Consider the following 27527-nt stretch of genomic DNA (forward strand, 5'->3'; position numbering starts at 1 on the left):
CTTAAGAGAAGAGGGTTGCGTCCAATCACAAATAGCCTGAACCTTGACAGGATCCATCTCGATGGAAGAGGGGGAAAAAATGTATCCCAAGAAGGAAATCTTTTGAACCCCAAAAACGCACTTAGAACCCTTCACACACAAGGAATTAGACCGCAAAACCTGAAAAACCCTCCTGACCTGCTGGACATGAGAGTCCCAGTCATCCGAAAAAATCAGAATATCATCCAGATACACAATCATAAATTTATCCAAATAATCGCGGAAAATGTCATGCATAAAAGACTGGAAGACTGAAGGGGCATTTGAAAGACCAAAAGGCATCACCAAATACTCAAAGTGGCCCTCGGGCGTATTAAATGCGGTTTTCCACTCATCCCCCTGCTTGATTCGCACCAAATTATACGCCCCACGGAGATCAATCTTAGAGAACCACTTGGCCCCCTTTATACGAGCAAACAAATCAGTCAGCAGTGGTAACGGATATTGATATTTAACCGTGATTTTATTCAAAAGCCGATAATCAATACACGGCCTCAAAGAGCCATCTTTCTTAGACACAAAGAAAAAACCGGCTCCTAAGGGAGATGACGAAGGACGAATATGTCCCTTTTCCAAGGACTCCTTTATATATTCTCGCATAGCAGCGTGTTCAGGCACAGACAGATTAAATAAACGACCCTTAGGGTATTTACTACCCGGGATCAAATCTATGGCACAATCGCACTCCCGGTGCGGAGGTAGTGAACCAAGCTTGGGTTCTTCAAAAACGTCACGATAGTCAGACAAGAATTCAGGAATCTCAGAGGGAATAGATGATGAAATGGAAACCAAAGGTACGTCCCCATGAGTCCCTTTACATCCCCAGCTTAACACAGACATAGCTTTCCAGTCGAGGACTGGGTTATGAGATTGCAGCCATGGCAATCCTAGCACCAAAACATCATGTAGATTATACAGCACCAGAAAGCGAATAATCTCCTGGTGATCTGGATTAATACGCATAGTTTCTTGTGTCCAGTATTGTGGTTTATTACTAGCCAATGGGGTGGAGTCAATCCCCTTCAGAGGTATAGGAGCTTCCAAAGGCTCCAAATCATACCCACAGCGTTTGGCAAAGGACCAATCCATAAGACTCAAAGCGGCGCCAGAGTCGACATAGGCGTCCGCGGTAATAGATGATAAAGAACAAATCAGGGTCACAGATAGAATAAACTTAGACTGTAAAGTGCTAATTGAAACAGACTTGTCAAGCTTCTTAGTACGCTTAGAGCATGCTGATATAACATGAGTTGAATCACCACAATAGAAGCACAACCCATTTTTTCGTCTAAAATTCTGCCGCTCGCTTCTGGACAAAATTCTATCACATTGCATATTTTCTGGCGTCTTCTCAGTAGACACCGCCAAATGGTGCACAGGTTTGCGCTCCCGCAGACGCCTATCGATCTGAATAGCCATTGTCATGGACTCATTCAGACCCGCAGGCACAGGGAACCCCACCATAACATCCTTAATGGCATCAGAGAGACCTTCTCTGAAAATCGCCGCCAAGGCGCACTCATTCCACTGAGTAAGCACAGACCATTTACGGAATTTTTGGCAGTATATTTCAGCTTCATCTTGCCCCTGAGATAGGGACATCAAAGCTTTTTCCGCCTGAAGCTCTAAATGAGGTTCCTCATAAAGCAACCCCAAGGCCAGAAAAAACGCATCCACATTGAGCAACGCAGGATCCCCTGGTGTCAATGCAAAAGCCCAATCTTGAGGGTCGCCCCGGAGCAAGGAAATTACAATCCTGACCTGCTGTGCAGGATCTCCGGCAGAGCGAGACTTCAGGGACAAAAACAATTTGCAATTATTTTTAAAATTTTGAAAGCAAGATCTATTCCCTGAAAAAAATTCAGGCAAAGGAATTCTAGGTTCAGACATAGGTGCATGAACAACAAAATCTTGCAAATTTTGTACCTTCGTGGCGAGATTATTCAAACCTGTAGCTACACTCTGAAGATCCATTTCAAATAGGTGAACACAGAGCCATTCAAGGATTAGAAGGAGAGAAAGAGAGGAAGGCTGCAGTATAGGCAGACTAGCAAGTGATTCAATTATGAGCACACTCAGAACTAGAGAAAAAAAAAAAAAAAATTTCAGCAGACTTCTTTTTTCTCTCCTTTCTCAGCCAATAATTTAACCCTTTTTGGCCGGTCAAACTGTCATGATTCTCAATGGCGAGAGAACATAGCCCCGCATATATAAGAACTAGCTCTTGGAAGATGGAATCTAAACTGACCATGAACTAAACCTGCCGCACAATTAACAGTGGCCGGGTAGCGTGCCTACGTTTTATCCCTAGACGCCCAGCGCCAGCCGGAGGACTAACTAATCCTAGCAGAGGAAAATACAGTCCTGGCTCACCTCTAGAGAAATTTCCCCAAAAGGCAGACAGAGGCCCCCACATATATTGGCGGTGATTTTAGATGAAATGACAAACGTAGTATGAAAATAGGTTTAGCAAAATCGAGGTCCGCTTACTAGATAGCAGGAAGACAGAAAGGGCACTTTCATGGTCAGCTGAAAACCCTATCAAAACACCATCCAGAAATTACTTTAAGACTCTAGTATTAACTCATAACACCAGAGTGGCAATTTCAGATCACAAGAGCTTTCCAGACACAGTAACGAAACAGCAGCTGTGAACTGGAACAAAATGCAAAAACAAACAAGGACGAAAGTCCAACTTAGCTGGGAGTTGTCTAGTAGCAGGAACATGCAAAGAAAGGCTTCTGATTACATTGTTGACCGGCATGAAACTGACAGAGGAGCAAGGTTATATAGAGACTCCCACATCCTGATGGGAACAGGTGAACAGAGAGGATGATGAACACAAGTTCAATTCCACCAGTGGCCACCGGGGGAGCCCAGAATCCAATTTCACAACAGACATCCTTTTGCTTCAGCAATGCAATGACTATGTCTTGGGCTTTCCAATATATACACATGTGTAGCGCCCCCACTGCCGCAGGGCCGAGGGGTACCTGGTACCGGGCCTCTGAGTCTCTGCTCTGGGGTTGTCACGGTGGCTAGACCCGGTCTGTGACCCTGCTGAGGGGCGTACAGTGATAGATGTAGATAGTGGTGGTGGTGCGGTGCAGTAAATAACGAGGACACCAGGTTGCAGTCTCTTTACCTCTTTACTGAAGGTCTCTGGGTCCTCAGTCCGGAATACGGTTCACCAGGCTGCGCAAGTCCAGCCGGTCCGATGGCACCTCCAGAGTTCTCCTTGCAGGTGGAAATCTGTGCCTTCCTGCTAGCGCTATGTGTTGTGGTCCTCCCCTGCTGTGCTTACGGGATAGTCCCCACAACTGTTGTGTCTGTTTCTCATGTTCCCTCACAACAACTCGATTAGATGATGTTCTGCTAATCCTCCGTCCCTCCCGGTGTTATGGTTGGGACGCACCCGTATGACGGGTAGGCTCGGAGCTCTTCTGGGACCCTAGAGTCGCCCCTCTCCACAGGTTGCCCCCCAAGTCTGCATAGGTGATTTAGGTGAGACAGCCCGCCTGTGACTGACTGTCCTGCCGTTGGTTTGAAGTATTGCTTGGAGCTAGATATATGAATACTTCCTCGGCGTTCCGGCCGCCGGTTGTGCGCCTCAGTAGGATGTTGCCTTGGTCTTACAGCACGACTCCTACTGGTATTCTCCTTCTTGCTTTGATCTCGTTTCTCACTCAGCACAATATATCTCGCTTCTGATCCTTTCTTAGGGCACCGCCGCTATGCTGAGCAGGCACGGTCCCGTGACGTTCTTTCTTGTAGCCAGGCCTCTGTCAGGGTCCTAAACCTGACAGGGACCCTACCGAATCTTCCCCACAACACCCTCTGCCACAAGGTGTTGCCTGGTTCCAACCCAGTCCGCTTTCTGAACTAACTTCCTGCCTGACCCCCAGTTTACCCACACGGTGAGGAGTGGCCTAATAAATAGCACCCTTAGCTCCCCCTGGAGGCCCGACTGTGAAATGTATTGGTGTATGTGTAGCGCCCCCACTGCCGCAGGGCCGAGGGGTACCCGGTACCGGGCCTCTGAGTCTCTGCTCTGGGGTTGTCACGGTGGCTAGACCCGGTCCGTGACCCTGCTGAGGGGCGTACAGTAATAGATGTGGGTAGATGATGGTGGTGGTGATGCTGTAGTGGTGCGGTGCAGTAAATAACGAGGACACCAAGTTGCAGTCTCTTTACCTCTTTACTGAAGATCTCTGGGTCCTCAGTCCGGAATCCGGATAACCAGGCTGCGCAAGTCCGGCCGGTCCAATGGCACCTCCAGAGTTCTCTTAACAGGTGGAAATCTGCGCCTTCCTGCTAGCGCTATGTGTTGTGGTCCTTCCCTGCTGTGCTTACGGAAAGTCCCCACAACTGTTGTGTCCGTTTCTTAAGTTCCCTCACAACTCGATTAGATGATGTTCTGCTAATCCTCCGTCCCTCCCTGATGTTACGGTTGGAACGGCACCCGTATGACGGGTAGGCTCGGAGCTCTTCCGGGACCCTAGAGTCGCCCCTCTCCACAAGTTGCCCCCCAAGACTGCATAGGTGATTTAGGTGAGACAGCCCGCCTTAGACTGACTGTCCTGCCGTGGTTTAGAGTATTGCTTGAAGCTGAATATTGTAATACTCCCTCGGCGTTCCGGTCGCCGGTTGTGCGCCTCAGTAGGATGTTGCCTCGGTCTTACAGCACGACTCCTACTGGTATTCTCCTTGTTGCTTTGATCTCGTTTCTCACTCAGCACAATCTATCTCGCTTCCAGTCCCTTCTTGGGTACCGCCGCTATACTGAGCAGGCACGGTCCCGTTACGTTCGCTCAAGTTGCCAAGCCTCTGTCAGGATCCCACCCCTGACAGGGACCCTACCGAATCTTCTCCCACAACACCCTCTGCCACAAGGTGTTGCCTGGTTCCAACCCAGTCAGCTTTTTGATCTAACTTCCTGCCTGACCCCCAGTTTACCCACAATGGTGGGGAGTGGCCTAGTGAATAGAACCCTTAGCTCCCCCTGGTGGCCCGGCTGTGAAATGTATTGGTGTCTGTGATACCTGTCCAGATGAACTCCTTCAGTGCCATCAGACGTACTATAGCTCCCCTTAGTGGCGGAACCACAGTACTGCAACGACCAGGACTCTGGGGCGCTGCGCTCCCCCCCGGTTAAATCCAGTACTCCGGGACTGGGAAGAAAACAACAATACAGGTTAGCAAAAAGACATACAATTTTGTTGAGTGCAATAACAATAAGTATACTTGAACAGAGCTTCCCTTTATGGAAGGTGAGGACACTTGAACGTTACAAACATGGTTAGATATCATAGCAACATGCTATAAGTAACTTTTCTTACCCAACCGGGTATTCTACTTAGTACAAAGGTTCAAACAATAGTTTAACTTTGCCTTTAAGGACGTACACTCTGAGTCCACTAAAGACCTTCTTATAATCACATTATAAGGCAATTTTAACTTTTCATTCTCCTTCTTTAAATCTGCAGGACCGCCTGTCCTAACGGCACCAGACCTTCTGCCTCTCCTTTCTGTTACAGGACCGCCCCGTTCAGCCCGGGCCTACTGCCTTTTCAACTACTATACACAGTATAGAACATAACATTACTTTCAGTTTTGGATCAATGAGCCATCTCTATACGGCTCCTAAGAGGACTCACTAACTAACCCCGTACGGGTTCACTGTCTGTCTTCATGTTACTATCAACATTATTAAACATTTTTCACAATTAACTTGTTAAATACACATAACTTCTTCATATAAGCATCTTCATCATTTTCTTTTGTCAAGACATTATTACTTTCTGTCTTAAAGCAATATCACCCTTTAAGTGCAACAGGTGAACGTCCTCTTTAAAAGGTGACCAAGTCTCCATGAGGTAGCATATCTTCTCAAGCTACCAGTCCGTACTCAGCAAAGGCTCCGGTGCGGTAACTTCACAAAGAGTCCTTCCTTAAGTAAAACCAGTAGGGAGCACCTTAAAGAAGGTGCAAACTATTTACAAAAAGTTTGTATCATGCACTGTTCATGATTGCGGCAGTTCTGGAAACTTGTGCAAACTTAGAAAAAAGCAAACAAAACAATAGGGATCCCGGGTCAACGAAGGGATCCCTTTAGGAATAACCCTAGTCGGGTTTAAAGCAGCAAAAAGCAGGGAAACAAGCAGTTAACTATTTACATATCCATGGCATCGAGGTTTACTCTCGCTCTGGCGGCCGTAGCTCCGCATAGACCTCGCTCGGCAAGGTGATCGACGAGATCGGGGCCTTTAAGAAGTGCTCCATACCCGGGGCCTGATCCCAGGGTGTAAGGCGCTGGAGTCTATAGGTCCCAGGGAGAGGGGGTGCCGCGACGGGGCCTATCAGCAGGTCCTCTGCTGGTGGGGCAGGGTCGGTCTTCATACCTGCTTCAGATGCGGTCCCTCCGGTGCCGATCTGCTCTGTCTCCGCTGGGATCTGGAGCGCTGGTTGCAGGGCCTTGCGCTGCGGCGTTGTCATCTCCGTTTGCAGCATCTCGCTTTCCGGCAGGGCCTTGCTTTCTGGCTTCAGAGCGCTGGAACTTCTTTCCTGCTCCGGACCAGACGAGGCTGCCGACAGACGTCTGGTGAGGCTCCCGATGAAGGTCTTCTTCCACCCGGCCTCAGTGCTCAGCTGCGTCCACAGGAGTTGGTGAATCAGCTCGTCCGCTCCGGTCTGCAGGAGGTCAGCGTCAACTGTGGAGGTCTGGCTGCGGTGCCTCTCCGGGTAGCTGGGGGAGTCCTCGGCTCCGACCCCACGCTCCGGCTCCAGGCGGCTGGCCATGGCGTCCTCCATGTCGCTGACTCCTTCTTCCTGGTCCTTTTCCCGCTCTCTCCTTCGTGGGCGGTTTCGTTTTCTCTGTCTCCGCCCACCATTGAGAATCAGGAGGCGGATCTCGGCTGCTGACGGACACGTCCTCACGGTGCAGAAATATTTAGACTGGGCGGCCATTGTCTTTCGCGCTCTTCAGCTTGTCTACGCCCACTTCCACGCCCCTCTTCTTCTCCTGCGCTCTCCTCAGCGCTGTAATGGTGGCGGTTTTGGCGGGAACTTTTGGCGGCAAGTGGCAATCCACAGTCTTTGCAATAAGTCACAGTCCAAGCACAATAAATCACAGCTCCAAGGCACACATGACCCGATTCCTCAGGCTTAAGTAGATCCTGTTTGTGACGCCAAGTTGTAGCGCCCCCACTGCCGCAGGGCCGAGGGGTACCCGGTACCGGGCCTCTGAGTCTCTGCTCTGGGGTTGTCACGGTGGCTAGACCCGGTCCGTGACCCTGCTGAGGGGCGTACAGTAATAGATGTGGGTAGATGATGGTGGTGGTGCCGCTGTAGTGGTGCGGTGCAGTAAATAACGAGGACACCAAGTTGCAGTCTCTTTACCTCTTTACTGAAGATCTCTGGGTCCTCAGTCCGGAATCCGGATAACCAGGCTGCGCAAGTCCGGCCGGTCCAATGGCACCTCCAGAGTTCTCTTAACAGGTGGAAATCTGCGCCTTCCTGATAGCGCTATGTGTTGTGGTCCTTCCCTGCTGTGCTTACGGAAAGTCCCCACAACTGTTGTGTCTGTTTCTTAAGTTCCCTCACAACTCGATTAGATGATGTTCTGCTAATCCTCCGTCCCTCCTGTTATGACCCCAATGGCAGAGGGTCTCAGAAATAATTACTAAGTCTGCAAACACAAAAAAACAGCTCATAGGGCAGTGGTAACTGAGCTGACCATATATCTAATCCTAGCACCACAAATAGCAGCAGCCGGGGAACGTGCCTACGTTGGTTCTAGACGTCTCGCGCCAGCCGGAGAACTAACTAACCCTAGAAGGGAAAAGAAAGACCTTTCTTGCCTCCAGAGAAAAGACCCCAAAAGTTGGATACAAGCCCCCAACAAATAATAACGGTGAGGTAAGAGGAAAAGACAAACGTAAGAATGAGCTAGGTATTTAGCAAAGAGAGGCCCACTAGCTAATAGCAGAATATAGTAAGATGACTTATATGGTCAGCAAAAACCCTATCAAAATATCCACGCTGGATATTCAAGAACCCCCGAACCGTCTAACGGCCCGGGGGGAGAACACCAGCCCCCTAGAGCTTCCAGCAAAGTCAGGAATCACATTTAGTACAAGCTGGACCAAAAATAAGAGCAAAGCAAATAACCAAAAACAAAGAAGCAGGACTTAGCTTAATTATGCACGAACCAGGACCATCAGACAGAAGCAAACAGAAAGGATCTGATTACAACGATGCCAGGCACTGGACTAAGGATCCAGAAAGTTTATATAGCAACACCCCTGGACTAACGACCCAGGTGGGTGCCAAACTGAGGAAAGACAATCCCAGAGTCATATCACTAGTAACCACAAGAGGGAGCCAAAAAGTCTAATTCACAACAGTACCCCCCCCTTAAGGAGGGGTCACCGAACCCTCACCAAGACCACCAGGGCGATCAGGATGAGCAGCGTGAAAGGCACGAACTAAATCGGACGCATGCACATCAGAAGCAACCACCCAGGAATTATCCTCCTGACCATAGCCCTTCCACTTGACCAGATACTGAAGCCTCCATCTGGAGAGACGAGAATCCAAGATCTTCTCCACCACGTACTCCAACTCGCCCTCAACCAACACCGGAGCAGGAGGCTCAACAGAAGGAACCACAGGTACAACGTACCGCCGCAACAAAGACCTATGGAACACGTTGTGAATGGCAAACGACACCGGAAGATCCAAGCGAAACGACACAGGATTAAGGATTTCCAATATCTTGTAAGGACCGATGAAGCGAGGCTTAAATTTAGGAGAGGAGACCTTCATAGGAACAAATCGAGAAGACAGCCATACCAAATCCCCAACACGAAGTCGGGGACCCACACCGCGGCGGCGGTTGGCAAAACGCTGAGCCTTCTCCTGTGACAACTTTAAGTTGTCCACCACATGATTCCAGATCTGCTGCAACCTATCCACCACAGAATCTACCCCAGGACAGTCAGAAGGCTCCACATGTCCCGAGGAAAAACGAGGATGGAAACCAGAGTTGCAGACAAATGGCGAAACCAAAGTAGCGGAACTAGCCCGATTATTAAGGGCAAACTCAGCCAACGGCAAGAAGGTCACCCAATCATCCTGATCTGCCGAAACAAAACACCTCAAATAAGCCTCCAGAGTCTGATTAGTTCGCTCCGTTTGTCCATTAGTCTGAGGATGAAAGGCAGACGAAAACGACAAATCAATGCCCATCCTAGCACAAAAGGATCGTCAGAACCTGGAAACAAACTGGGATCCTCTGTCAGACACAATATTCTCAGGAATGCCGTGTAAACGAACCACATTCTGAAAGAACACAGGAACCAGATCGGAAGAGGAAGGCAGCTTAGGCAAAGGCACCAAATGGACCATTTTAGAAAAGCGATCACATACCACCCAGATGACAGACATGCCCTGAGACACCGGGAGATCTGAAATGAAATCCATGGAAATGTGTGTCCAAGGCCTCTTCAGGACAGGCAAGGGCAAGAGCAACCCGCTGGCACGAGAACAGCAAGGCTTAGCTCGAGCACAAGTCCCACAGGACTGCACAAATGACCGCACATCCCGTGACAAGGAAGGCCACCAAAAGGACCTAGCCACCAGATCTCTGGTGCCAAAAATTCCCGGATGCCCGGATGCCCTGCCAACACCGAGGAATGAACCTCGGAAATGACTCTGCTGGTCCACTTATCAGGAACAAACAGTCTGTCAGGTGGACAAGAGTCAGGTCTACCAGCCTGAAATCTCTGCAACACACATCGCAAATCAGGAGAAATGGCCGACAAGATAACTCCCTCTTTAAGAATACCAACTGGTTCAGCGACTCCAGGAGAGTCAGGCACAAAGCTCCTTGAAAGAGCATCAGCCTTCACATTCTTTGAACCTGGTAAATACGAGACCACAAAGTCAAAACGGGAGAAAAACAATAACCAGCGGGCCTGTCTAGGATTCAGGCGTTTAGCAGACTCGAGATACATCAAATTTTTGTGATCAGTCAAGACCACCACACGATGCTTAGCACCCTCGAGCCAATGACGCCACTCCTCAAATGCCCACTTCATGGCCAGCAACTCCCGATTGCCAACATCATAATTCCGCTCAGCAGGCGAAAACTTCCTAGAGAAGAAAGCACATGGTCTCATTACCGAGCAACCAGGGCCTCTCTGCGACAAAACGGCCCCTGCCCCAATCTCAGAAGCATCCACTTCGACCTGAAAGGGAAGTGAGACATCAGGCTGGCACAAAACAGGTGCCGAAGTAAACCGGCGCTTCAACTCTTGGAACGCCTCCACGGCTGCAGGAGCCCAGTTAGCAACATCAGAACCTTTCTTGGTCATATCCGTCAAAGGTTTAACAACGCTAGAAAAATTAGCGATAAAACGACGGTAGAAGTTAGCAAAACCCAAGAACTTCTGAAGACTCTTAACTGACGTGGGTTGAGTCCAATCATGAATAGCTCGGACCTTGACTGGGTCCATCTCCACAGCAGAAAGGGAAAAAATAAACCCCAAAAAGGGAACCTTCTGTACTCCAAAGAGACACTTTGAGCCCTTAACAAACAAAGCATTCTCACGCAAAACCTGAAACACCATCCTGACCTGCTCCACATGTGAGTCCCAATCTTCAGAGAAAACCAGAATATCATCCAGATAAACAATCATAAATTTATCCAGATACTTCCGGAAAATATAATGCATAAAGGACTGAAACACTGAGGGAGCATTAGAGAGCCCAAAAGGCATCACCAAGTACTCAAAATGACCTTCGGGCGCATTAAATGCTGTCTTCCATTCATCTCCTTGCTTAATGCGCACAAGGTTGTACGCACCACGAAGATCTATCTTGGTGAACCACTTGGCACCTTTAATCCGGGCAAACAAGTCCGACAACAGAGGCAAAGGATACTGAAATTTAACAGTGATTTTATTCAGAAGCCGATAGTCAATACAAGGTCTCAAAGATCCGTCCTTCTTGGCCACAAAAAAGAATCCCGCACCAAGAGGGGAAGAGGATGGACGGATATGCCCCTTCTCCAGAGACTCCTTGATATACGAACGCATTGCGGCATGCTCAGGTACAGACAGATTAAATAGTCTTCCCTTAGGAAATTTACTACCTGGAATCAAATCTATGGCGCAGTCACAGTCCCTATGAGGAGGCAGAGCACTGGACCTGGACTCGCTGAATACATCCTGATAATCAGACAAATACTCAGGAACTTCCGAAGGAGTAGAGGAAGCAATAGACACCGGCGGGGAATCAGCATGAATTCCCTGACAGCCCCAACTTGACACAGACATTGCCTTCCAATCCAAGACTGGATTGTGGGTCTGTAACCATGGCAGACCCAAAACGACCAAATCATGCATTTTATGCAGAACAAGAAAACGAATCACCTCCCGATGTTCAGGAGTCATGCACATGGTTACCTGCGTCCAAAACTGCGGTTTATTTTCCGCCAATGGCGTAGCATCAATACCTCTAAGAGGAATAGGATTTACCAACGGTTCAAGAACAAAACCACAGCGCTTGGCAAATGACAGATCCATAAGACTCAGGGCAGCACCTGAATCCACAAACGCCATAACAGGGTAAGAAGACAATGAGCAAATTAAAGTCACAGACAAAATAAATTTAGGTTGCAAATTACCAATGGCGACAGGACTAACAACCCTTGTTAGGCGTTTAGAGCATGCTGATATAACATGTGTAGAATCACCACAGTAAAAACACAACCCATTCTGACGTCTATGATTTTTCCGCTCATTTCTAGTCTGAATTCTATCACATTGCATTAAATCAGGTGTTTGTTCAGACAACACCACCAGAGGATTAGCGGTTTTGCGCTCCCGCAAACGCCGGTCAATTTGAATAGCCAGCGCCATGGAATCATTCAGACTTGTAGGAATGGGGAAACCCACCATCACATTCTTAATGGCTTCAGAAAGGCCATTTCTGAAATTTGTGGCCAGAGCACACTCATTCCACTGAGTAAGCACGGACCATTTCCGAAATTTTTGTCAATACACTTCAGCTTCATCCCGGCCCTGAGAAATAGCCAGCAAGGCTTTTTCTGCCTGAACTTCAAGATTGGGTTCCTCGTAAAGCAATCCGAGCGCCAGAAAAAACGCATCAATATTTGCCAATGCCGGATCTCCTGGCGCTAGCGAGAAAGCCCAATCCTGAGGGTCGCCCCGTAAAAAAGAGATAACAATTTTAACTTGCTGAGCTGAATCTCCAGATGAACGGGGTCTCAGAGATAGAAACAATTTACAATTATTCCTGAAATTCCTAAACTTAAATCGGTCTCCAGAAAACAGTTCAGGAATAGGTATTTTAGGTTCAGACATTGGACTACTGGTAACAAAATCTTGTATGCCCTGCACACGAGCAGCAAGCTGGTCTACACTTGTAATCAAGGTCTGGACATTCATGTCTGCAGCAAGCACAAGCCACTCAGAGGTAAAGGGGAGGAAGAGAGGAAAAAAAAAAAACTCAGAATTTCCTTTCTTATTATCCCACTTCTGCAATGCATTAAACATTCAATGTTGGCCTGGCATACTGTTATGACCCCAATGGCAGAGGGTCTCAGAAATAATTACTAAGTCTGCAAACACAAAAAAACAGCTCATAGGGCAGTGGTAACTGAGCTGACCATATATCTAATCCTAGCACCACAAATAGCAGCAGCCGGGGAACGTGCCTACGTTGGTTCTAGACGTCTCGCGCCAGCCGGAGAACTAACTAACCCTAGAAGGGAAAAGAAAGACCTTTCTTGCCTCCAGAGAAAAGACCCCAAAAGTTGGATACAAGCCCCCAACAAATAATAACGGTGAGGTAAGAGGAAAAGACAAACGTAAGAATGAGCTAGGTATTTAGCAAAGAGAGGCCCACTAGCTAATAGCAGAATATAGTAAGATGACTTATATGGTCAGCAAAAACCCTATCAAAATATCCACGCTGGATTCAAGAACCCCCGAACCGTCTAACGGCCCGGGGGGAGAACACCAGCCCCCTAGAGCTTCCAGCAAAGTCAGGAATCACATTTAGTACAAGCTGGACCAAAAATAAGAGCAAAGCAAATAACCAAAAACAAAGAAGCAGGACTTAGCTTAATTATGCACGAACCAGGACCATCAGACAGGAGCAAACAGAAAGGATCTGATTACAACGATGCCAGGCACTGGACTAAGGATCCAGAAAGTTTATATAGCAACACCCCTGGACTAACGACCCAGGTGGGTGCCAAACTGAGGAAAGACAATCCCAGAGTCATATCACTAGTAACCACAAGAGGGAGCCAAAAAGTCTAATTCACAACACCCTCCCTGATGTTACGGTTGGAACGGCACCCGTATGACGGGTAGGCTCGGAGCTCTTCCGGGACCCTAGAGTCACCCCTCTCCACAAGTTGCCCCCCAAGACTGCATAGGTGATTTAGGTGAGACAGCCCGCCTTAGACTGACTGTCCTGCCGTGGTTTAGAGTATTGCTTGAAGCTGAATATTGTAATACTCCCTCGGCGTTCCGGCCGCCGGTTGTGCGCCTCAGTAGGATGTTGCCTCGGTCTTACAGCACGACTCCTACTGGTATTCTCCTTGTTTCTTTGATCTCGTTTCTCACTCAGCACAATCTATCTCGCTTCCAGTCCCTTCTTGGGTACCGCCGCTATACTGAGCAGGCACAGTCCCATTACGTTCGCTCAAGTTGCCAAGCCTCTGTCAGGATCCCACCCCTGACAGGGACCCTACCGAATCTTCTCCCACAACACCCTCTGCCACAAGGTGTTGCCTGGTTCCAACCCAGTCAGCTTTTTGATCTAACTTCCTGCCTGACCCCCAGTTTACCCACAATGGTGGGGAGTGGCCTAGTGAATAGAACCCTTAGCTCCCCCTGGTGGCCCGGCTGTGAAATGTATTGGTGTCTGTGATACCTGTCCAGATGAACTCCTTCAGTGCCATCAGACGTACTATAGCTCCCCTTAGTGTCGGAACCACAGTACTGCAACGACCAGGACTCTGGGGCGCTGCATATGTGATACCTGGTCAGATGAACTCCTTCAGTGCCATCAGACGTACCATAGCCCCCCTTCGCGGCGGAGCCACAGTACTGCAACGACCAGGACTCTGGGGCGCTGCACATGCACTTTACAAGTAAAAGCCATTGCTTTACCTATGTTTGAATCCTGAAGTGTGGAGTCTGTAGCTAGAATATGTGTGGCCATGTTATTTCTTACATTTTTTGCCCTCAATGATGATTCTAAACAGGATACATTCATCATGCTACCAATATTATCTTGTCACTTTTTGTTCTATCTGCTTGGATTTTTATATCATTATATTTTGTAATAATATGAATTAAAAATGTATTGTTTTTAAAGTACTTATTTCAACGGACCCTCTTTTCCCTAAAGAATTTCTTATTTAGGGATGTGTTGTTATCAGTTTGTCTGTTAGTCTTGGGATGAGAACCCGAGGAAAAAGACAGCATGATATCCAATCTGGATCAAAAACTACGCCAAGAGCTAGCCAGAAACTTAATACCTCTATCAAAAATTATGTTTTTGGAAACACCATGCATATGATAAATTAACAAAATTGCTAAGCTCTTAGCAGTTGGCATCTTTTGAAGTGGGACCAAATTAACCATTTTGCTAAAAATGTCCACCACCACCGACACCCCCCACACGACTGTTGCTGTCAGAGTTAGGCAAATTGGTGACAAAATCCATGGACAAAAAAGTCTAGGGCTGTGTCGGAACATCGATAGGCAAGAGATAACTCACTGAAGCTTGACGAGAGACTTTAGCCATTGCACAGACTTTGATTTTGCGGGCATACTCTTTAATATTCATATGACCATTCTGCCACCAAAACAACCTAGAAAAAGATCTCCATGTGGCAGATGATTCTGGATGCGCAGCTATAATGGAATCATGTACTTCATTAAGAAGATCTTCATGTAAAAAGGGCAGTACATAAAGTCTGTTCGTAGGTAAACCTTCTGGCGCACTGTCCTGAGCATCCTGAATGTGCTGCCTGAGATCTACCCCCAACGCACCAGCCACTAACCCTTCACTAAGAATCTTGACAGGATTTTTGTCCCTCATCTCTAAGACAAAGCTATGGAACATCAGCTTTGACATTCTTAGATCAGGGAATATAAGTTTCAACAAAATCAAACCTGGTAAAAACGGGCCCACTGAGCCTGTCTGTTGTTTAAGCACTTAGCAGCACAGTAAAGACAGTCATCTTATGGCTTACCCCCTCCAACTATTGTCTCCATTCCTCAAAGGCATTTTTAACTGCCAGAAGTTCTCGGTCACCTATAGTATATATAATTAGACTCCGCTTGAGATCACGTCTGGGAAAAAAGCATAAGGATGAAGATACTCACTCTTTTTCTGTGAAAGGACAGCTCCAAACCCAAAAGTGGAAACGTCTACCTCGACAAATGCAGTTCGACTTCAAGTTGGCTGATAACAGAAACCTTAGAAAAAGCTATATTAAGAGAGCAGAAAAAGCATTTACCACCACAACTGACAGAAGAAAAATATGTTGCCTTGATAGTCATGTCAGTTAAAGGCTTGGCAATGACCAAAAAGTTCTTAATGTACTTCCGATAAAAATTTGCACAGTCAAGAAATCTCTGCCAAGCTTTCAAGTTACATGGCTGGACTCACCCAAGGACCTCTTACACCTTATCAGGATCAATCCAAAACCCTGACGCAGAGAAGAAATGTCCTAAGAACTGGACCTGCTGTATTTCAGATTGACATTTCTCTAGTTTAGCAAATAAATGATTGTGATGTAGAATCTGGAGAACCTGTCTGACATGTTCACAATGCACTTCCTGAGTACACGAGTAAATCAATGTCATCCAGATAAATGACCACAAATCTACCCACCAGGGGTAAAAAAAAATGGGGATCCTGTCAGCACCAAAAAATGTCCATCCTGACAGCACCATGGAGGTTGTCTTTCTATCCTTATAGGGACAGGAAACACGAGAGGTTAAAAGACCCCTCCCACCCACACTCACCAGTGATTTTTCCAAGTACCACACCAGGATGGATGCAATTCTTATTTATTGAAATTCTGTACAAGTTAATCATCACAAATACAAAATTTAAGGGAGGGAATTACCAGTGCTGTCAGGATGGACTCCTGGAAACAATATTACCAGTAGGTCAGGTCTAATCTGTTGTGAATTCCGTTCTTGGGCTCCATACTGTGGTTGCTGATGGTATTTTTGGGAGTTCTGCTCTTGGGCTCCCTCTGGTGGTTTCAAGTGGAACTTAGCAGCTGCTTTCACTAATCGGTTCCCTGGCCTTGTTATTTAAGTGGGCTTTTGGCTGCAGTTTATGCCAGCTGTCAATGTTCTCCTGTGGATTCAGTCCTTTCCTGGAAGTTCTCTGTTGGCCAGTCCATTTCAGCTTAAGATAAGTTTTGCTAGTTTTTGGGTGTTTCCCTGCTTATGACCTTCTGTTCAGTTTAAGTTATGTCTCTTTTGTCCAGCTTGTCATTATGAAATATTCCGGCTAGTTGGAAGCTCTGGGGTTGCAGATTTGCCCCTCCACACCGTGAGTCGGTGTGGAGGTTATTTTTGTAAACTCTGCGTGGACATTTAGTTTTTATACTGACCGCACAGTAACCTTTTCTATCTCTGTCTATTTAGATAGTATTGGCCTCCTTTGCTAAAATCTAGTTTCATTCTGAGTTTGTCATTTCCCTCTTCACTCACCGTCAATATCTGTGGGGGGCTATCCTTCCTTTGGGGGTTTCTCTGAGGCGAGATAGTTTTCCGTTTCCATCTTCAGGGGTAGTTAGTTCTTAGGCTGTGAAGAGGCGTCTAGGCAGAGATAGGAACGCTCCACGGCTATTTCTAGTGTTGGTGTTAGGAGTAGGGATTGCGGTCAGTAAAGCTACCACCTCCTCAGAGCTAGTATATTATTTGTTTTACCCACTAGGTCATTTCAGTGCTGCTCTGTAATCACTATAACCAAGAAGAAGAAAGATTGGACTGAATTAGGCTCGCACAACCTCATTATGTACAAAAATATGAAATACGTTTATTAGAACACCACAACAAGACAATATAAAACCATTTAAAATGTACAAATAAGTACACAACACCCCAATTAAACTCAGTTTGTAAAATAACAGTACATTGCTAGGCTCAGCTGAACCAACATATACATACCAACATCATGGTCAGGGTCCAATATCGTAAACCAAATATGTTATGATCCTAGTGGCAAGGATCGCAGGTCGGACTAGCTAAGTAACTGAACAGACGACTAGCTCTGGGGAAGTGGTAACTAGATTGACCGCAACCTGATCCTATCCGCAAACAACTATAGGTAGCCGTGGAACGTTACCTGAAAATCCTAGATGTCTCTTCACGGCCTGAGAAACTGACTATTCCTGGAGGGAAAGAAAGTCCTCTCTTGCCTCAGTGGAATGACCCCAAAGATATAGAATAGCCCCCCACAAATATTAACGGTGAGTTAAGGGGAAAGCACAAACGCAGAGATGAAATTAGATTTAGCAAATGAGGCCCGCTAATACTAGATAGCAGAAAATAGGAAGGGAACTGTGCGGTCAATAAAAAAACCCTATTCAAAATATCCACGCAGAGATTGCTCGAGCCCCCGCACCAACTAACGGTGCAGGGGAAGCAACTCCGTACCCCAGAGCTTACCAGCAACAAGAAATCACATATTAGCAAGCTGGACTAGACTCATCATACACAGAAATCATATTGCAGGCAGATGAGCAAAAAATATTCAAACAGAACTTAGCTTATCCTGAAGAGGCAGAAAACGAGATAATCAGGAGTAATCAGAATAGCACTGAATACATTGACAGCCGGCAACAAGTGGAAGTGAAGCAGAGCTAAATAGGAGCCTCCCTGGTGAATAACGAGGCAGCTGATCCAGCCAGACCCGCAGGATAATAAACCAAACCACCAGGGGGAGCCAAAAAACCAAAGTCACACAATACCATCTGTGACCACAAGAGGGAGCCTGAAAACGGAGTTCACAACACAAATAATACTGGGAAAAGTCCACAGCAATGTGTAATGGGTCCCCCTATTCTATGGCAAAAGGTGGATGAAGCAATAAGTAGCCAGAATAACACTGCTGGATATGCAGAAGAACGGCATGGTGCCGTACCTAATCGGTTAAGTTAGAAAGCAGACCCAAGTTACAAAAGTGTAAGGCTGTAAAGGTCGCCTAAAACCCACATGCCAGAGATGGTCAACTGAGGATGAAAATGGGGTGTGAAAAATCGGCTCTGTAATCACTAGGTCATATTGGTGATTACTGTCTGTGGAGCTGCCACCTCCTCTGAGCTTGTCCATGATTGGTTTTACCCACCAGGTCATCTCAGTACCGCTTCGTAACCACCAGGTCATAACACTAATCCCTGTTACCAGTAGGTCTAATCCTGTTTTCCAGGATGGCCCTCCTGATAACACCATGGAGAATACCAAAGTAACACATATCTAGGGTGGGACTACTGCCTGCAGAACCTTCTGGTTAAAGGCCACCTGGCTACCTGCCAATGTACCTAGTTTATAATGTTTACAGCATGTGTTTAAGCTAGACCATGTAGCTGCTCTACAAATTTGATCTGCTGAGGCAGATTTTTAGTGGCCATCACTTCAGCTAAGAGACTGGGAGAAATTCATGCTCTTTCAGTGCAGAACCCTTATGTTCAGATCTTTGATGACCGTATAGTTCTAAGACTCAACTTCGTTTTTCTGCCAAAAGTTGTTTTTAAATCAGGAGATAATATACTTCCCTCCTTCTGCCAGCCCCCAAAAATCCTTAAAGAGAAATTCTTCCACTCTTTGGATGTTAGGCAGGCAGTCATTCACTATTTGGAGGCCAATCGTGAGTGGAGACAGTACACTAATCTGTTTGTCCAGTATGCGGGAAAAATAAGGGGAAAAGGCATCAAAACCTTCTTTAGCTATTTGGATAACAACCACCATGTCCATAGCATACAAGGCCAAGAAATTGCCCATTCCCGAGGGCCCCAGGGCTCATTCCACCAGAGGAATAGCAACATCATGGGCCAAAAGGCTGCCCTTCTCCATCTGCGCATGCGCGGAATCCCGCGGCCATTTTTCTGAAGCCCCGGGCAGCAGAGCGCTCCATCTGCGCATGCGCAGCCACAGGAAAGATGGCCGCGCCCACCGGTAAACGGCGAATAGCGAAGACCGCGCTGTTTTGAATCTCCTGGGCAGTGGATCTTCTCTTTGGACATGCGCACACCACTACGCCACCAATGTAATGATGAGCCTGATCTGGGGGAGAAACAGCACTGTGACCACGCCCATCTGACCTGACCAACTTGAGTGACAGGACAAAACGGCCACTTCACAAAGGTATTTCGGCAGCCTAACGGGGGTGTAAAGGCACCAAAAAGGCAGTAATGTAAAGCCCAGCTCTGCCCCTATTTCACACTATTTTTATCTAATTTTTAAAAAACGGGGTGATAGGTTCCCTTTAATACTCTCTACCGGCTCATAAGAGGGCCTACATAGGGCATTGAGGACTAGATTTAAATCCCATGGAGGGACTGATTTCATTATTGTGGGCCTTAATCTCTGGATGGCTCTAGAAAAACTTGCTACCCATGGGTAAGATACCAGGGGGAATCGAAGAAAATACTCAGGGCCGCTATCTGTACCTTCAGCGTGCTTGGTTTCAACCCTTTATTAAATCCTGCCTGGAGAAAATCCATGATTTTTGGGATGTCAGGCCGGGAAGAGTCTATGAAACAGCTACCACATTCCAAGCAAAACCCCTTCCAGATCTTATTGTAAATTGCGGCGCAAGTGACAGGTTGACGGCTGGCCTGGATCGTCAAGATCACCTGGTCGGAGACACCCTTAGCTCTTAAGATCATCCTTTCAGGATCCACGCTGATAACTGTAGGCTCCTTAGATCTGGATGAAGAACTGGTCCCTGAGGAAGCAGGTCTTCTCTCTCTGGTAGTAGGAGCGGAGCTTCCCAGGACATCTTCCTTAGCAAGGGAAACCAGATTTGCCTTAGCCAAAATGGGACTACCAGCATCACCAATGCTCCTTCCTCCTGGATCTTCCTAAGGACTCTTGGGATCATGGCAATGGGGGGAAAGGCATAAAGGAGATCTTCTTCCCATACCTAGTTTAAGGCATTGATCCCTTCTGCGTTGTCTGCTGGAATGAGGGAGTAGAATCTTCGGACATTGGCATTCTTACTGGTTGCAAAGAGGTCCAGTTGGGGGATTCCCCACTGACGACACAGATAACTGAATATCTCTCCACTTAGTTCCCCTAGGTGGACTGGATTTTCCATCTGCTCAAGTAATCGGCAATCGTGTTCATGGATTCTTCTAGATGGCCTGCTGACCAGACTTTTTTTCTGCCCAGGCAAATATCCTTGAGGACAGGTTCTGAAGAGCCCGTTGTGCCTTGATGACAGACATGACACCACCATCATGTTGTCCGACATAATCTTTATATGTCGACCTTGCAAGCAGGTCTGATTCCGCTTCAGGGTCTCCCAAACTGCACGTAACTCTCTAAAGTTTGAAGACTGGAACTTGATGTCTGGAGACCAAATTCTCTGTAAATATTTTTCTTCTAGATGGGCTCCCCATCCTTCCCTGCTTGCTTCTGTGACGATCGTTACTCAAGGCGATAATATTCAAGGAACTCCCTGAGTGGCGTTCGTAGAAACGGTCCACCATTTCAGCGAATATTTTAATGCCAGAGATAGATGGATCTCTTTGTTCTGTTCCAGGTTGAAAGAATTTCTCTCTGCAGTTCCCTTGTGTGGAACTGACCCCATTGAACGCACAATATGCAAGCTGTTAGCGTTCCCAAGACTCTCATTTGCATCCTTATGGAAACCCGATTTCAAAGGAGCAGCCGGATCTTGTTGTTCACTGCCTCTTGCTTCTCCTCTGGTAACAGCGAGACTCTTTGCCTGGATTCCAGAATAACCCCTAGAAACTTCTTCCTGGTTCCAGGTAGTAAGTTTGACTTTTCCCGGTTTAGGATACAACCAAGCCTTCTAAATTATAGATCACTAGACTGTCTCTGAACCGGATATCAGCAGAAAATCATCCAAGTATGGGACAATGACTACGTCCTTCTGCATCAGGTAGGCCACGATCTCGGGGACCAGCTTTGTAAATACTCGAGGCGCCAAAGCAAGACTGAAAGGAAGGGCACAAAACTGTATGTGATAGCACTTGTTTCTCATTTTTAGAGTGAACCGTAGGTACTTTTGAGAGTGAGGATGAATTGGAACGTGGTAGTATGCACTCTTTAGGTCTAGTGTGCACATCACCGGGTTCCTGTCTATGAGGGGAATGGTGGTCTTTAGAGACTCAATTCTGAACCTCTTGCATGTTATTCACCGGTTCAGGGGCTTTAAGTTTATGATGGTACGGCTTTCTCCAGGTTTTTTTTTTTATTGTGAACAGGGTTGAGTAATGACCCTGACCCACTTCCGGTTGGGGAACTGGAACCATTACTCTGCTCTTAAGAGGTCCTTTACATCCGCCCATATAGGGAAGGCGACAGTTCTGGAAAGGGGATCTGTAACCACAAACTTTGTTAGGGTTGTCTGACAAATTCTAAGGTGTAGCCCTGAGAAATGGTGTTCATGACCCACTGATTTTGGGAGATGAGTCTCCATGAGTCTGAGAATTACCCGAGGCGACCCCCTACATATATGGTGTCATTGCCTTCTTGTCAGATCCGACGGGCACTCACCGGCAGCTGCGCAAGGGGTTAGCTTGGACGTCTGGTGCTGGGGACAGCCTTGTGACACCGGGGAGCTGTGAGAGCGGTACCAGTGGCTCTTGTAGGAGCTGGCCACTTTCCAGAGAAGGCAAACAGGACCTGCAGTCACGTGACCGTGAGTCAGAGGGGGCAGGCGGAGCCTAGCGCCGCTGTATGAGCCTACAGCGTGGGGCTGCAGTGGCTTGGGGGGGAAAGTGTAAAAGGGAGAGGAGACCCCAGGGATGTAAAAAGGGGTGATAGGAAAACACAGTCACGCAAGCTAAAGTCAAACACAGAGAGGTCGGCGCAGTACACAGGGGCAGTCATAAGAATAGTCAGGATGTAGTAAGAGATCAGTAAATCAGAAAGGGCAATTTGCAGTACAGAAATGGCAGGCAAGAATCAGAACGGGGACAGAACCAGATCAGAAACCAAACAGACAGACAGTAGTACATGCACAAAGCAGAGGCACACCAGGGTCAGACACACTCAACCAAGGGTCAGAGTATAAATCACAAAGATTGGCCTCATAGTGAGGCTATAAAAAGCCTCCCAGGACCCAGAAAGAGGCCATCCGAGTTAACCCTGCAACTACCTGACCCAAGAACCCAGTAAACCAGGACAGTACCCCCTTCTCAATGGGGGGCCTCTGGACCCCCAGGTTTCCGAGCATGGAATGCCTGAACCAGACGGTCAGTGTGTACCGATCTGGCCGGCACCCAAGACCGGTCCTCCGGACCGTACCAACTACAAAGGTACTATAAAGACCCCCGAACCCTCTTGGAGTCTACACTATGTTGTACCTCAAATTCCATGTGCCCATCGATCAAGACTGGGCAGGGAACAGCACCTGGATCCTCCACCACCGATCCCAAGGGTTTAAGCAAGGATCTATGTAATACGTTATGGAGTTTCAAAGAGGGGGGAGGCAAAGATGATAAGCCACCGGGTTAACTACCTCAATGATCTCATAGGGACCGATGAACTTAGATTCATCCAGATTGGCAGAGGGAAAATGAAGACTTATGTTCCGCATAGAGAGCCACACCTTGTCCCCACACTTCAACATCTGAGCAGGGTCCCTTTTTTTATCTGCAAAACGCTTATAATTCTACTGAGCCCTGAAAATATTTAGCCGAACTTTTGACCATAGATCCCTGGTTCAGTTGACAGTCCTCAGCTCCTGGACAGCCCGAATCTAATCGCGAGAATTCACCAAAATGGCAGTACAAAACAACATAATAAAGAATAGTGGCCTACCGGTGGACTTTGTGAATAGCAATGCTGACCCCTTTAGATTTAGCAATCGGATTCAAACTATGATACCAGATTGTGTAGTACTGGTTCTTCATTTCTGGGAAGGGATTACCATATATACTCGAGTATAAGCCAAGGCACCTACTTTTGCCACAAAAAACTGGGTAAGCTTATTGACTTGAGTATAAATCGGGTATGCATTGCCCCCTCATCCCTCTCCTGCTATGGATGGCTCCCCCGTCGCTGTCCTGGTATGAATGCCTCACCATCCCTGTCCCTGTCTGCATGCCTCCCCCTTCCCTGTCCTGGAATGAATGCCTCCCCGTCCCTGACTGCATGCCTCCCCCTTCCCTGTCCTGGTATGAATGCCTCCCCCGTTCCGTCCCTGTATGAATGCCTCCCTCGTTCCGTCCCTGTATGCATGCCTCCCCCGTTCCGTCCCTGTATGCATGCTTCCCCCGTTCCATTCCTGTATGCATGCCTCCCCCCTTCCGTCCGTGTATGCATGCCTCCCTCATTAAGTCCTTGTATGCATGCCTCCTTATCCCCTATCCGTGTGCATGTTTCCCATTGAAAAAAAACCAAACCATCATACTCACCTACCTGCGCACCCTGGGTGCATCTCGTTCCAGCCACCAGCGCCTGCCTGCAGCTCTTCCTGTGCTCAGCGGTCACATGGTATCGCTCATTAAGGTGATGAATATGCGCTCGACGCCTAAAGGAGTTGAGAGGTGTCCATATTCATCACCTTAATAAATGGTACCACATCACCGCTGAGTACAGGAAGAGCTGCAGGCAGGCACTGGCGGCCTGAACGAGATGCAGTGCCAGCAGCACCGAGGGCACGCAGGTAGGTAAGTATGATGTGTGTGCCGGCTCCTGGCACCCCTGCTCCGATGCCCCCCTCGCCTGTCGGCTTTCTGTACCGTGACTCGTGTATAAGCCGTGGGGGGCGTTTTCAGCACAACAAAATTGCTGAAAAACTCGGCTTATATACAAGTACAGTATATACGGTACTTTTAAAATGGGTCTCCTGTAAGAAAAGAATTTGCACTCCCATTTTATGCATCACGTATAGAATTTGAGAACGTTTTTGTGGGACATTAAACCCTTTAACATTTAGAGAAAATAACTTAAAGGGAACCTGTCACCCCGTTTTTTCAGTATGAGATAAAAATACTGTTAAATAGGGCCTGAGCTGTGCGTTACAATAGTATATTTTGTGTACCCTGATTCCCCACCTATGCTGCCGAAATACCTTACCAAAGTCGCCGTTTTCGCCTGTCAATCAGGCTGGTCTGGTCAAATGGGCGTGGTGACATCGCTGTTTCTTCTCCCAGATCTTGCTTATCTTTCCGTTGGTGGCGTAGTGGTTTGCGCATGCCCAACTGCCGAATCCACTGCGCAGGTGAAGAAAAAGAGCCCGATCTGCGCTATTCCCCTGGTTATCGTGGGGGCGGCCATCTTCCTGAGGCCGCGCGTGCACAGATGGAGCGCTCTGCTGCCTGGGGCTTCAGGAAAATGGCCACGGGATGCCTCGCGTGCGCAGATGGAGATCGCGGCGGCCATTTTCCTGAAGCCCCGGGCAGCAGAGCGCTCCATCTGCGCACGCGCGGCCTCAGGAAGATGGCCGCCCCCACGATAACCAGGGGAATAGCGCAGATCGCGCTCTTTTTCTGCACCTGCGCAGTGGATTCGGCAGTTGGGCATGCGCAAACCACTACGCCACCAACGGAAAGATAAGCAAGACACAGTAGTTTGACAATAAATGGCTTCACCTCACCACTAACCATTAGTGGAGGTTTGGTGTTATCATTCATACTCTCTGAAAAAAGGCCAAGAAAGCAAAAATTCTGCAGGGGTAAGGCTACTTTCACACTAGCGTCGTGCGCTGCACGTCGCTATGCGCACCGACGCTAGCTGTGGGAGCGCCGCACAACGGGGGCAGCGGATGCTGTTTTTCAACGCATCCGCTGCCCCATTGTGAGGTGCGGGGAGGCGGGGGCGGAGTTCCGGCCACGCATGCGTGGTCGGAAAAGACAGGAACGACGCACCAAAAAACGTTACAAGCAAAGTTTTTTGGTGGCGACGGTCGGACGCAACACCACGCAACCATCGCACGACGGTTGCGACGTGTGGCAATGTGTCGCACTGCGTCGTTAATAAAAGTCTATGGAGAAAAAAAAGCATCCTGCAAGCACTTTTGCAGGATGCGTTTTTTCTCCAAAACGACGCATAGCACGACGCTAGTGTGAAAGTAGCCTAAGTAAACTTTATCTCTGTGATTTAAAAGCATGAAAATGAAAAATTAGAAAACTGCAAAATTTTCGCCAAATTTCCATTTTTTTTTCACAAATACACACAAGTCATATCAAAGAAATGTTACCACTATCATGAAGTCCAATATGTCACGAGAAAACAATGTCAGAATCACCAGGATCTATTTATTACCTCATAAAGGGACAGTGGTCAGAATTGAAAAAATTGGCCTGGTCATTAACATACAAACCACCCTCGAATGGTAAAGGGGTTAAACACAATAAAAGTAAAATTTTAATTTAGGTCTGTAGTTCGGGGGTTCTTGATTGTCTTAGGCAATTTGCACTGATTAACATCAAGAAGTGGCACATAGTAGTGTAAGAAGACTAAATATCAATTTTGAGGGCAGCACAGTGGCTCAAATCCCACAAAGGACAGTATCTGTAAGGAGATTGTATGTTGGCTTCCTCCGCGTTGGCTTCCTCCGGTTTCCTCCCACAATCCAAAGACATACTTCTAGGCAATCAAGATTCTGAGCCCCATCGGGGACAGCAATGATAATGTCTGTAATGCGCTGTGGAATTAATGGTGCTATAAGTAAATAAATAAAACTAAATATTAATATTAAATAAGCTAAACCTGTTGGAATAAAGTAAAGACATGAGAAACTGCATGACTTTATAATGGTACCCGTGAATAAGTGTTCCTATGTGATGTATGATTGATAAAACAATAACTAACACACAGTGGAGATTGATGAAGTGAAACCCTTCAATATCTGTGAGTTTGTGTGAAAACAAACTGAAATGGACAGTGAAAATAATCGCTGTGTGAATGTGAATTTTAAGAAAGTTACATCCATAGTTGTGTAAAATCCAGCATCCAAGGTTTTAACTTAAATTCTTTATTGTATCATATTAAAAATGCACACATCCAAGTGCAGTAGTCCCACTTTGGTTATTTCTTTACAAAGAAAAGTCACAAAACTGATAAGAATTCTTACGTAAATGTATCCCAAGTCATATTGCAAGGCTCGTTAAAGGGTCGATAGCAACTTGTAGGATTGCTGCTTCCAACAAGAGGTGCAATAGAGATCACGTCCTCTTCCTCTCTGAAGAGGCAACTTGCACAAGTAAATGTATAAAATTATTGTTCTGAATCCAATCTGAACGTATGGGATCAAAAACGAAAGTTTGCCCTTTTAGGGAATATTAGTTCATTCATTATGGTTTTGCCTATAGCTTCATTTCATTCATATATTCTCCCATTCCTCAGGTGAACTTCTGGGAGCAACACAGCTGAGTTTAGCTGTGTCACATTATAAAGCCTTCAGTCAGCTTTCATAGCACTGTCAGCTCTGCTCTACTGCCCCTCCCCCACCCTGCTTTTTGGAGATGAATCACACTTAATCCTGTTGTGCTGAAAGCAAGTTTTGAGCTGATATAACTGTGATTAATGACACATCTCAGGACAGGTAGTTTGGGGAAAAGGAGAGTACAGCGCAACTGACAGTGCTAGGAGAGGAGAAAACCTGATTCTGGAGTGTGCAATCAGATCATCATTATTTTAACCCCTTCAATGACTGAACCTTTTATCGGTTTTGCGTTTTTCGCTCCCCTCCTTCCCAGAGCCAGAACTTTTTATTTGTATGTCAATATAGCCATGTAAGGGCTTTTTTTTTGCAGGACGAGATGTACTTTTGAAAGACACGATTGGTTTTACCATGTCGTGTACTAGAAAATGGGAAAAAAAATTCTAAGTGCAGTGAAACTGCAAAAAAAGTGCAATCCCACACTTTTTTGTTTGTTTTTTTTTGCTAGATTCACTAAATGCTAAAACTGACCTGCCGCTATGATTCATTACGAGTTCATAGACACCAAACATGTCTAGGTGCTTTTTTATCTAAGTGGTGAAAAAAAAAATCCAAACTTTGCTAAAAAAAAAATAAAAAAATGAGCATTTTTCCAATACCCGTAGAGTCTCCTTTGTTTGTGATCGCGTGTGGGGTGAGGGCTTATTTTTTGAGTGCCGAGCTGACTTTTTAATGATACAATTTTGGTGCACATATGTTCTTTTGATTGCCCGTTATTGCATTTTAATGCAATATGGCGGCGACCCAAATAACGTAATTCTGGTGTTTTGACT

The 27527-nt window shown here is 46.9% G+C and overlaps 1 protein-coding gene; it reads right to left on the reverse strand.

Annotated features, from left to right (window-relative positions):
* Positions 1–27527, reverse strand: part of LOC143767369 (oocyte zinc finger protein XlCOF7.1-like) — a 73648-nt gene that overhangs the window by 29449 nt on the left and 16672 nt on the right.

Source organism: Ranitomeya variabilis, chromosome 4 (genome assembly GCF_051348905.1).
Source record: "Ranitomeya variabilis isolate aRanVar5 chromosome 4, aRanVar5.hap1, whole genome shotgun sequence".
Taxonomy (NCBI): domain Eukaryota; kingdom Metazoa; phylum Chordata; class Amphibia; order Anura; family Dendrobatidae; genus Ranitomeya; species Ranitomeya variabilis.